This window comes from Pezoporus flaviventris, unplaced genomic scaffold, assembly GCF_033815535.1.
Source record: "Pezoporus flaviventris isolate CSIRO_AGI_PZ_B2104156 unplaced genomic scaffold, CSIRO_AGI_Pfla_v1 ptg000002l, whole genome shotgun sequence".
NCBI classification, from domain to species: domain Eukaryota; kingdom Metazoa; phylum Chordata; class Aves; order Psittaciformes; family Psittacidae; genus Pezoporus; species Pezoporus flaviventris.
Genome location: NW_026892550.1, coordinates 450232 through 463302, shown reverse-complemented (window position 1 = coordinate 463302; position 13071 = coordinate 450232).

Genomic DNA, 13071 nt, shown 5'->3' with positions numbered 1-13071 from the left:
AACTCCTAACTGTAGTGACACAGTCTCTCCAGAGCTTCAGGGATGTATTCCAAGACACAGCCTTTACACTGGATTTACAAGGAAACGAGGTAAATATTGACTGCTTCAGCTTCATTCTTTTACATTGGGATATTTCCCTATTATAGATCACTGGGGTGGACTTAACAGAGCTGAACAGAAACATTCCCTTCCCACCAAGCCACCCCCAAATTACATTAAAGTCCCATAACATCTTATTGCAGTAAATGCATATTTTTATATTACATTTGCAGGATTGGGATTCATATTTTAAGAACTTATTTTGCCATCAGTTCAAATCTGAGGAAATGCCAGATGAATATTGGAAGGAATGAAGTGAAAAGGAAGGTGCCGAAGCACAGATGGAGACTGATGAGATGGTGAATGCTCAGATGGACACTGAGGGCAGTACCATCTTTTATGTGGGCTAAAAGCAGCAGACATAAGCTCAGGTGTGGTGGAAAGAAAGGGTGAGATGTGATGACAGAGCTATGGGGAGTGCCAAGGCAGGTATCTAAGAAAATGCAGCCAATGTGCCAATGGTTAAGCTTCATATGACTTTTAGTATTGTCCTTGAGCTAAAAGTACTTAAATCCCTGCATTGTATAACAGTACTATCAGTTATCAAGCACTGTCTTGTAATTGGTTAGAAAATCATTAATGACAATTTGTTTCAAAACCAAACTGTGAACCTCTAGGTAACAATAAATACAAGAACAGGAAGAACAGCAATAATTTAAACCCAAAATATACCCAGTTCCTCTTCTAAATCCTAAGGAATTTTATATATATATATATACATACAAATGATAAACCAATCTTGACACTTTTTCTGTTTCAATATGTAGCAGCTGAGTCTTGAAAAGGTGCAAGGATATTTATTTGGTTTTTATTTTATCAACACAAAGCTAATTTGATGTAATAGTTCTCATTTGTGTCTTAAAAAAGAATGCTCAAGAACACTTTGTGTTCTTAAGCACTTCTTTATCATAAATGAGTAGAGCGTCACTGACTTCAGAATTGCTGCCATGATTTACATGAGTCATGGATTCAACTCTCCATTCTTTGGTGCTTGGTGCCAGCACAATTCACCAAAGTTTACTAGAATGTAAGAAAAAATCTCACTTCTTTTTTTACTTCATTTTTTCATTATGACAGTTTCTACTTCTGTCTTTAGAATTCTGACCTTGCAAGGGACTTGAACCCACATTTCCTGCTATTTTCAAGGGCCTCTCACTGAGTTCAGTGGGACACTGGGGCTCTTGAACCTCTGCAGGACATTACCCTGATAGCTGGAAAGAAATTGCCTTGCATCTTGTGCAACCTGCTAATGTGCTTGTGCATTCAAGCACAGCAATTGATCTTACAAGCTTCTGAGTGGTCCCTGGACTTGCCATTATACCATGAATATTTTATAGCTGCATCGCTATAATAACAGTAATTACATTTGCCCTCTTACAGAACCTTTTATCTAAGGATTTTTAGGTGCTTTATGGATGTTAATTAAGCTCCATCGTCTTCTTGTGGAGTAAGAATTATTATCCCCATTCTGCAAATGGGGAAGTTGAGGTACAGAAATCCTGAACTTGGCCTTGCCCAAGGTCATATTGTAAATCCCTGCCAGGACCAGATGAATTTAAGGGTCTTCACTCCAGACTCACTGTAATTATTTACCTGATTTTGACTATGCCACCAGATGAAGACAAGTGTTTAAAGTAGAAACTTTGGGTATTTTCCTATTATTTGGAATATTGATTGTTTTACAACTCTCAAGACTCTCTGTGTCCCTCAGTACACCCTCACAAAATAATCCACATGTCAGAAGATACTCACTAAAATGAATTTGAGGTGCTGCACCCAGAGGACCTGATCCTTTATCAGAGATGCCAATGGAGACTTTTCACTAAGTATTAGCCTAGTCTTGCAGGTACCAATACAAACCCATTAATGCCATCATGAGCCATCAATGAGCTGTGAACAAAGTCCATAGATGAAAGTCACTTTTCTCTCAATGACTTTACTAATAGTGAAAAGATGTCCCAAGGTGTATTCTAACCTTATTGCCTGTCATTTAGATGAATGAAAATGACTCACTGTGATTGCCTCATTGATAAACTTATTTACTATGAGAGTGTTAGCCCTTGATTGCTTTGTAAAAAAAAAGTGTAATTATTATACAATGATTATACAGTTAGGCTTGTGTCTAAAATGAACGTGGAAAACACCTATTCATCCATGGGAAATAAGCATGTTTCCTGAGTGGTACCTTAATTTACCTTGATTTAAATGGGGTGCATGCTCATAGTCACAGCAGGGCATGATAGCCTTTGGGTAGGTAAATGCTCAAAGAGAAATTCCAGATCAGCAAGCCCACATGTACAGCGGAATCAAGCTGCAGTGGTTTCATCTATCACAGCACTGAGGGAAACATCAAGTGTCTTCACATTTCCAGACTTAATTTGACCTTAACATGATCAAAACCACATGTGGGATTTCCCTGCAGCTGAGGAACAGATGTGTGCCAGGTGATGCAGTGTGGGCATGTGGTCCCATGCCCTGAGCTGCAGCTCCCCATGGCACTGAACTGGTATGCGATAGTAGAACCCACAGAAATGTGTATATAAATACAATGTGCTCTCTGGTTCCTAAAGCAGAGAAAATCCTAGCTTCACAAATTATCACTCACTTCTGCCCATCCATTCACTGAAGGACATCCTTCAGTGAGTTCAGAGATACCTTTACCAGTTAGGAAGACACTGTAATTATTGTAAATGATGTAAAATCCTTTAAGCCATTAAAGACTTCACTGGTCTAATCAATATCTTGCAATATCAAGGTTTAGCCTAGTAAGAACTATTGTGCAGTAATAACATTGTTTATGATTTATTCTGCTTAACTTGCAAGTTTTTAGTCCCACAAACCTGTCTTTCAGCAAAACTATCACAGAGCAGTGCTGGTGGGCAGAGCCATTTGGATATTACCACAAGTGTTGTGTTCCTTACCTGGGTGGAGTTTGGATGGGGAAGAGTGGGGTGCCAGCACACCCAAGGTGAGCAGGAATAAAGCAAGACCACCCTTGCCACAGAGAAATGCTTAGTGCAGACAGCATGCCTTGAGAAAGGAGTTACTCTCTTAGCACAAGTTTTCCATCTTGTTTCATTTGTTCCTTTCTTTTTCTTTCTTCTTCCTTGTGTGATCTGTGTGTGGATCCCATGCTAAAAAAGGGATGGATTTTCCTGTATCTATCAGGGCTGTAGGAGCAGCTTTCCCTTTCTTCTTCATAAAAGCATTGTTCATGGGAAAAACATCCAAAGGAAGCTGCTCACTGTTGGACATAGCAACAGAGTACTGAGTGATGTTCCACAGAGTGCTAACAGCAGCTCTCTGAACTGGATGTCGTGAAAGAGAACTGTATTTTAAGTTCAAGGTCTGATTTTCAAACACCTTAGTATAGTCTGACAATTTCACTGTTGCTTTTACTTATTCTTTCTGGCTCTTCTGCCTTAGTACCTCTCAGATTTGATGCCCTGAAAATTATTAAGTAAAGCACATTCAATTTATGCTGCTGAGTTTATACTTCTGAACAGAAGCAAAACCTCATACCTATTAATAATTTACTAAGCCGGAGACTTCTAAAATGTATCTCAAGGAAGTTCACAGATTTATTAATTTCAGGTCATCTTATTTGGAGTTCTGTTATTGGGACTTTTGGCAGGTGAAAAGCTGTTTTATTTTTACATGCATCATACTCAGTTTAAATGTCATTTCATTAAAAGCTGTTTATGAGCAGAACACTTGAAAGTAAATGTGAATTGCCCAAAGCGTTTTCCTCCATTGTCTGTGCTTAAGCTGTTCCCTGATATCAAGGATTTGATGGATTTTTGTTTTGCTTGAATTACAAGCTTATATTCCATGCACATAACAAATGAAAAACATGAATTGGAGTGGACATTGCATTTCAAAAACCACAAAGCACTTGATTTATTCAAATTATGTTTACATAGGAATTATTTCACCCATCAGTGAAATGCAGCTGCTTCTGGTTTGAAAGACTCGAGTCTTTAAAAAGAAACATTGCTAAGTGGAGAGAACTTTACCTAATATAAAACTTGAAGAGGAATGTAGCCTTGCAGAATGTAATTACTCATTTGGATCTTAGCCCAGACACCAAAGCTATCATTCCCTCTTTAGCGAAAGTAACTTGGAATCTTAAGTGGTTACAGATAATGAAAGCCTTGATTCTGCAACCTTTCTGGAAAGTAAAAATAGTATTAGTAGTATAATGCTTCCCAAATATTTAGATGTAATTGCATTTCACATTTACAAAGCACCTTAATCAAGAGACCTCCAAGCTCTCTATAAAAGTAAAGATGTGTTTGATATTCAGACCAGCACTATTCACTACTTTTGGTTCTCCAGGTTTCAGAGCCTGAATTATTTGCAAACAAATAATTGACTCTCTTCTGGCCACTGAATTAACGCAGGACATCTCAGTGTTTCTGACAGTGAAGTTTCTGCATGGATCATTGGCAGATGTAGCCACAAGGATATAGTCACAGTGACTATGACAGTCGGGGTTGGTTTGAAGGATTGGTTTGCCTTCCAGCCCATTGATTTCGAGTTCTGTAGCAGCATATTTAGAACCGGTGTCAAAGTCGTGGATGGGTTTGTGATAAAGCTTCTGTGGTATTTTAAAAACTGTGAGAGTGAGATATCCACTTACTGTGTGATGTACAACATCTATGTAATCATTTCTATCCACAACAAAATGTAACCTATCAGTTGGTGAGCATGTTTCAGCAACGAAGATATTACCTCTTTCCTTCTGTATCCTTGACATTTTCATCAGTTTCCCAAAGGATTCGCTGTCTTCCCTTCCCAGATTTTGAGCTATTGTTGGACTGTCACCTGGAGATCCATGTTATCTTACAGTGTCTTGGGAAAATATCTGTCCCATAATTGGAGGAAAAAGGAAATATATCCAAATGGTACTAAAATACATATTTTACGTACTATAGCAGTTTTGTAAAACCTATTGAGAAACAGGATGAGAGACACTATAGAGAAAAGAGTGGAAGGTTGCAAAGAATGACTAAATGCTTTATTTGTCTCAGTCTTTACACGTAAGACCAGCCTTTAGAAATCTAAGGACCTAGAAACCAGGGAGTTTGGGAGGTTGGGAGCGAGAAAGACATGAATCTGGTGGAAGAAGATCAGGTTAGAGAACACTTAAGGAAATTGGACATGCAGAAGTCTATGAGCTCTAATGACAGGTACCCATGAATGCTGAGCTGGTTGAAGTCACTGCAAGGCCACTCTCAATAATCTTCAAATGGCTGGGGTGATGGGATGAAGTGCCTGAGAATCAGAGGAAAGAAAATATTTCTCCTGCCTAAAAAAAAGGGCAGGAAAGAAGACCCAGGGAACTACAAACTGGTCAGCCAACGTCATCTTAATCCCTGGAAATTTATCAGGATTGTGAAGGTATGTGAAGGTCCTCAGGAGTAGTCAGGCAATTGAAGGCACATAATGGCAACAGGAGTAGTCTGAATGGATCCAGAAACAGGAAGCCATGCTTGACTGACGTGATAAACTTCTCCAATGAAGTCACTGATGTGATAGATGAGGGGAGAATGGTGGACATTGTCTACCTAGACAGTAAGGCTTTTGACACTGTCTACCATAAGATAGAGAATATGATGAAATATGGACTGGATGAGCAGAGTGAGCTGGACAATACTGGCTGAACCACTGGCTCAGGTTGCCCAGGGATGTGGTGGGGTCTCCATCCCTGGAGATTTTAAAGAGTCATCAGGTCACAGTCCTGGACAACTAGCTCTACATGATCCTTCTTGAGCAGGTCAGTCAGGCAACATGACCTCCAGAGGTCCCTTCCAACCTCAGCCATTGTGATTCTATGATGCAGTAATTTTGTGATTCTGAATCTAAATAACTTTCAGCTTTATGAAACTGAAGAAATCTTCAAAACAAGATCAGAGATGTAAAAACATCTGGTTTTACAGATGCCCCCTAGCTGCTAAAATAAGATGTTCTGCTAGGTTTACCAGGTGGTCTGAAAATTCCCTTTTGAATGTTTTAAATTATCCTAAACCAAAAAGCTTCTAGTTATGCATAGCCCCAAGGAAGGAAAATCACACATTCCCTGGGTCCTACTTGGTTGGATTTCACCCTGCCCATCAGGGGGTAAGAGATAGAAATAGGTCAGAGTGTGGCATAGCAGAAAGCAGCAAGCTAGAATGGATGATAGAGTGTGAGAAATTGCCAGTTATTGTAGTTCAGCCCTTGAAAAATTTCTGTCAAGAGGCAGCACCAGACACATGTTATTTTGCAGTAGTCTGTGAGCTTCCCATGATAATGAGAAAAGCTTTTTTTTCTCCCTTTGCTCCGTGTGCATGCTTGTGGCCGTGTTGCAGAGATGGGAAGGAGCTATTCGTTTCCTTACAAAATGATATGTGAAATCTTATGCCCTTTTAACAAACTCATCCATCTTCACAGCACCTTTGCTACTAGGCAATTTCTACAAATCAAGCTGAACATTCGATCTGTGTTGCTTTTAACGATCTTTTTTTGCCAATATTTACAATGTGCCTTGAAAGCTGAGGCAGAGCATGGTTGCATATTCAGTATTAACTAATGTGTGGCCCTCCAGAATGTGCACAGGCTGTGGAAACTAGTAACCATGTTTAATTCTACCAGAGAGGTTGCAGGCACTTTTAAACTGCTAATACACTTAAAAGATTGTCCTTCTCTCCCATTCTTTGGAGGCTGAGTTAATTTCTTCATGCTTTCCTCTCCCTTTTAATTGCTGTAATCTCACTTCGCCAACTTGAATTTCCCTCTTGTCCAGAATCCCAGTGCTCCTGACTCTACTCTTTGTAACATGCTTATTAGAACTTTTTGTAATTGCTATCAGTTATTATACAGCACCCAATGGGGCAGATAAACAGTTTTTGAAAGGTAAGAGAAGGCTCTGGAGAAAAGGATCCCTGATATAGTGAGGACACATAAATGACTGTCAAGTCAAAAAATCACAGACTCATAGAATACCAGGTTGGAAGGGACCTCAAGGACCATCTGGTCCAACCAGGGTTAAGATCATGGATGAAAATACATATTTCAAATAATCTTGACAATTTCAAATCTTTTTGGCCAGTTTTAGTAGAAGTGGATGGGTTATTTCTACACTAGTATACAAATGAGGGCTAAATGTTCTCACTGTGCTAAATGTCATTTAAGAAAAACCAAGTAATGCACTGCCACTGATAAACTGTGTGTTAACACTAAGTTATTCAATAGAAAATATAGATGTTTACAGGATAATAGATAAGGCAAAAGAACCCCAATAAGACAGTTCTGGTCAATGTGATAAGTAAACTGTGTTGGTACTATGGAGACAAATCAGTCTGCATAGATTTTTCTGAAGACAGAAAATCAGTCTTCTCTTCCCTTTTCTATAACATAACTAAAACTTTACCTTTAGACTTGCGAAGCCTACAGCCTGATGAACTGAAGTCTTCCCTTTGTCCATTAGAGTTTGCCCGGGTCACCACAGGACCCTGTTTACCTTTTCTCTGTCAACCAAACAGATCTGCAGTGGTTAAATGTAGAACAAGAACAAGGGTTTTTAGTCTAAACCCAAAGCATGCAGGCTCAAGCTGAAGCATGGTGTTAAGTCTGTCCTATAGGCAGGGGAGCACGAGTGTCCATATTTAGCCCCAGCTCTGGCTGCATTTGATGGCACATGCTCCAGCACTTACAATCTAGTGCTGTAAGCTTAGCCTGTAGTGTGTCACAGAGTTGTGGTCTACACTCAGGGCATGAAGGCTCAAGCTGAAGCATGGTGTCTTGCATGCAGTGATGTCACCTGGGATATCACTGACCAACCAGTGCAGCAGTGATTGCACACATACCTTTCCTGCCTCTCGTGATTGTTTTCTGTTTTCCTTTTCCAAAGCAAAATGTCACACAGCTTGTGCTCAGCGTGTCTCAGCAGAAAACAAATAGAAGCAAGGTGAGGTAAATTCTTCCTCTCTCTAGCAGGTTAAGTCTGTTGGAGCTGTTGTTGATTGGATTTGTTATACTCCAGCTCAGTCCCTGTGATTTTCCCATGAGAGCAGGTGAGAGAATGCAAAAAATACATGTTGGAATTACTCATTTTTTGTTAAATGTCATGTAAAAGCCATCAGTCTGAAATAAATCCTTAATTTAGATTGTTTCTTTTCTGTATTTATCCTTTCCCAGTAGAATACTATCCAAATGTAGTCTCAGACATTTGAGCTCTTAAAAGACCTTAAAGCTCTTCCTTAGGCCATGAATAGCCCTTCCTATATTGCTGCTTCTCTCCAGCTGCCTTGTTCCTTCTTTAGTACCTTCCTTATCAAGAGAAAGTTAGTGCATTTTTAAGGTCTAGTTTCCCTTTTCTGGGTCAGCGTGGGATAAACCTAAACATAGCTGCTGTTAAGAATGACACAATGTTACCAACAATTCATTAAAAAGGAATAATAATAATACGTTTTCAACGTCCACCCACCTCTGTCCTAGAAAGTCCTTCAGATGGGTACAAATGGAACGCCCTGGTTTTAAGATGTATTAACAAACCTCATTAAAAACAACTAGATTTCACCGAGCTATGCATTTCTGAAGCTCACTTAATGTCCCTCCAGCATGTTGGTGACATGCCAGCAGATTGATTTGCAAAATTTCTGTCTGTCTTTATAACAAGCTATAAAGTACTTTACAGGACCAAAGACAGATTTATCCCTGTCCTAGAGTGCTTCCAAATTACAGCTTAATTAAAACACCATGGGACACAAAAAGAAGATACCGGCACAAGATAAAAATCAGGGGATTCTATCCTTGCACGATGGATTCTCATTACCCTAACCAGAATCCTACCAGGGATTGTATGTCTCTCAGCAGGATATCATTTATGACACTGTAAATACAGCTAGTAAATGCTAGAGTTTCCATTCTGTTGGGCAGGGAGAAGTGAAGGTCAGTCAGAAGCGGAGAAGGGAGTCCTTGAGGTGTAAACCGGTCCCTAGCACAGAGTGACAAAGAGCCTCTTTGGGCTGATTCCTGGCAAAAAAGGCAGCAAAGCCGAGTGGTAGAAGCCAGACCAAGGCAATGAAAAGATAAGGTAAGAAATTTCTGTTTGGACCAGTGGAACAAAGTCACCTCCACAGAGCTGCAAGTCCTGCATCACCCTCAGTCTCGCTGTTGCGGGAAGCAGCTCTTCACATTGGTGTAACTCCTGCTCTGTTTATCTTCCTTTAGGTTTGGGTACTGGTGCAGAAGCTATTACACAAAAAGTACAGAGTAGAGAAGAGAATGATAAGCTGTGTGATAAAAGCATGCTTATGTCATTACATTTTAAAAATGTGATATTGCTTTTATCAAGGGAGCAATAGCCAAACTGAAGGTCTGTGGGACTCAATAGCAAAACACCCATTTACTTCAGCCTAGCCCTAAACATCTAAGAGAGATAAAAAACCTATTCTGGGGACATGGAAAGGCAGCATCTGGCTATTTTTTAAAGATGAGACTGTGTTTAGGTGAATCTAAACTGCCAATAAATATTAAAGCTGTTAGGTTCACTTATTCAGAACTGCAATGTGGGAAGATAAATAGTCCTGTCTCAGTTCAGGATGCCTGAATGCCAGGAAGAGGTAGAACAAATGACACGCAGAAATAAGCATGAAATATTATTGATTAAGGTGAAGGGACTCATTTAAAAAGAAGGAAAAGGTGAACCTAGAGTGATGTAAGGCAGATTGCTTTAGAGTTTCTTCTGCACTGGAGGCACGTGATGCTGGCCTTGCAGGTCATGTCTGTAATGTAAGTCAGAATTTAGCTCCAGAATAAGACACCATATTTAATCACCCATAGGTAGGGATAGTGTTTGGGGTCCTCATTATTGCATAAATGCATACACTGCATACAGAGAAATTGTATCCTTGAGTGGCAGACATAGGGACTGACATTGTTTGGATTGATCAGCCACAATTTTCTACCATGAAATCCTAGAGAAATGAAGCAGTACAGCACTTTTGGAAGGTTATACCATACAAGGCCATCCTGAACAGCATAATGAGTTGGTTTAATTCACAGCCTCATAACAATATCTGATTATTCTCAGCCAAACTGATTTATGTAGTAAAACCACCACAAAAGCAATTCAAGCCAGTAAGTTTCATCTTGCAACTGAGATGGATTGAGAACCCAACTGGTGGCTGTCAGGGATCACCCAGTTAGCTATAAATCAGTGCTTTCAGTCATGTGTCCACTTTCACAGCATTTGGGAACTAACAGAAGCAAAACAATGTAAATAAAGCTAGGGGGTTTTGCTGAATTTTATTGAACTGAAAAGGGAAGTATGAAATGCAGTTGAACAGGATGTATACACAGGAAAATTTTGGCCTCAATAAGTATAAAGATAAGTATGAACCATCAAAGTTCAACTTTAGCCTATTAGTATTGGTTGAACTTTAATACTAGAACCCTAGACTGGGAAAAAATAAGGAGGAAAATTAAGGAGGAAAAATTTTTCCTTCTGGTACATGATGCACTGCGAGAAAAGAGAGAAAATACCTAAAGCAATATATAATTAGTTAATACCTGAAAATAGTTCTTCTTTGTTAAAGTCATCAGCTTGTGTTGAGATCATACGTAGTGCCCTCCTGGGGCATTGTTCTCTCAGGAGTGTTAATTGTAGCTGATGGTATTAATTGCCTTTTACATTTGTATGTCAAATGTAGTAAAAGCTGTATTGTAAATGCAGCTTCTTTTTGATCTTCATTTTCAGAAATGAGGTTGGAGAAGAGAGAGAAGAAAAGGTCTGGGGAGATACCAGGCCTGTGCAAGGAGAAGTCTCAAAAATCTCCCCAAGAAGACTTTGTAGCATTCATGTTCAAACTTTATAACAATAATGGTGTTTAGCTTAATATTTTATGGAGGGATTATTTTAATTGAATCAGAATTCTGCCTTAAGTCTTCAGTAAAAAGCCATCTGCCCCCTCCCACACATTATTCTCCCCCTGCAGCTGTAGATGCTGCTGACTTTGTCTTAGGGATAATAAAGCATCAGATGTGCTCATGGGCAGCACTCATTTCACATGTATCAAAATAGCAGTATGTTTCACTGTGTGAATGATGTCCTATACAGCAGCTTGGAGGAGAGTACAAGTGACCATATTTAGCCCCAGATGTGGCTGCATTTGATGGCATATGCTCCAGCACTTACAATCTAGTGTTGTAAGCCTAGCCTGTAGCATAAACTCTGTCACAGGGCTGTGGTCTGTGTCTGCAAAATATATGTTGTTATAGCTCAGGAGTCTATAAATGCAAAAGTCAGAAGGTCCTAGTGCAATCATTTTCCATTATCTCTTTTACAACCCAGGCAAGAAACCCCACTATGATTTATCCTGGGTCCTGTAAAAACAGAGCCTGCCAACGATGTTCCTGAGAGGTTCTCCTTTCAGCCACTTTACCCTGGTCTGCATAGGACATAGGGGGAACATTGCATAAACGTGTAGAAAAATTGCATAGCTCCTCACTGCCTTGCGTCTTGTGCTGTTATTTATAGATACACAGATTAAGTCCTGAGTGGGTTTTATATGAGACAAACAGGATACACTACAAAAACCTTGGTGCAGTCAACATGCAAGGGGGAGAGGCAGACCCTACCCACTCTTCTCATCTATCTTTCACTTGGGTTCGCCAGTGTGGGGATTTGCTCCATGCACATAGAAAGACAACAGCAGAGCAGCAAGCAGAGTCTGCAAACGTAAACCTGGGTTTATCAAGATGAAAATCTATCGACTATCTTCACTTGCGTTTGGACTGGGCTTTTTGCTCCTCAGCTGAAAAGGAAAATCAACAAAGTCTTAACATTTTTAGATCAAACTGTAGACCTCCATTAAGTCATGCTGCTATATTAGGATGTTTGATGCCAAATTTGGAGCAGTAATCAGTGATTTCCAAGACATAATTGGAATAGCTCAGCTGGCAAAAATACTAATTTGAGCACCCACGTTCCAAAAATGAGCTTTCTTCATGCTTCCAGCTTAAAATTGAAGAACAGAGAAAGCCTTAGTGACTGCTGAAAATCTGGGTAAGCATAACCGTGTCTTGATAGTCATGGGCTTAAGCATCGTGAAAGTTGAGGAGTTATTATAGTGTAATGCAACATTTAAAACTCAATTATCTTGAATGCATTTATTTCCTTGCTTTTAAGATTGTTGGCAGTATCTCTGTAGGACTGAAAGACCCAAGGGGGACAATGGTTGCTCTGTGACAATTCCAGTCTAAGACTTCCTCTCAAACTGCCACAACAACCAGGGGAAACAAACACAGAAAGACGGAGCCATTTGTTCTATGACACAGAAAGAGAGATACTGGAAAACTGAGCTGGGATAACACAGATATTTATCCAACAGGCAGCACAACCTGGAAACTAAAATCCAGGTTGGGAGGGAAGGGAAGGGAAGGGAAGGGAAGGGAAGGGAAGGGAAGGGAAGGGAAGGGAAGGGAAGGGAAGGAGAGAGGGAGATAAATAAAGAGCAAGCGTAAGCAAGAGTGAAGCAATGGGAGATAGAAAGATAAACAGAGGTAGACTGTTAAACTCATTTAGCAGCCAAAGAATCCAAGGATACCAACTCTCTGTTATCAGTGTGAGCTGTGCTTCAGGCAAAATTTCCTTGGTGCATTATTGACCTTTAAAATTACATCCTACCCCCAAATATTGCTCCATGCTGCTGTCTTTTATTATACTTGGCTTTCTTGCAGCAGTTGTTTATCAGTCTGTGCTTCTGTGTTTACCTTAAGCTTTTCAGAAGCAATTATATAAAGGATGGGCATAAGCCAAAGTAACAGGTATAGCAGAAAGCAAAAGAGAGGCTCAGGATGAAGGAGAAAAATGGGGAAGGGACTAGAGCTGAAAGAAGTAAAATGTAATATAAATTACATAGAAGAATCCTTTCACTTCTCATTTGTTTAGAAGCAATTAGGATTTGAGAGCAGTGCAGCATAAAA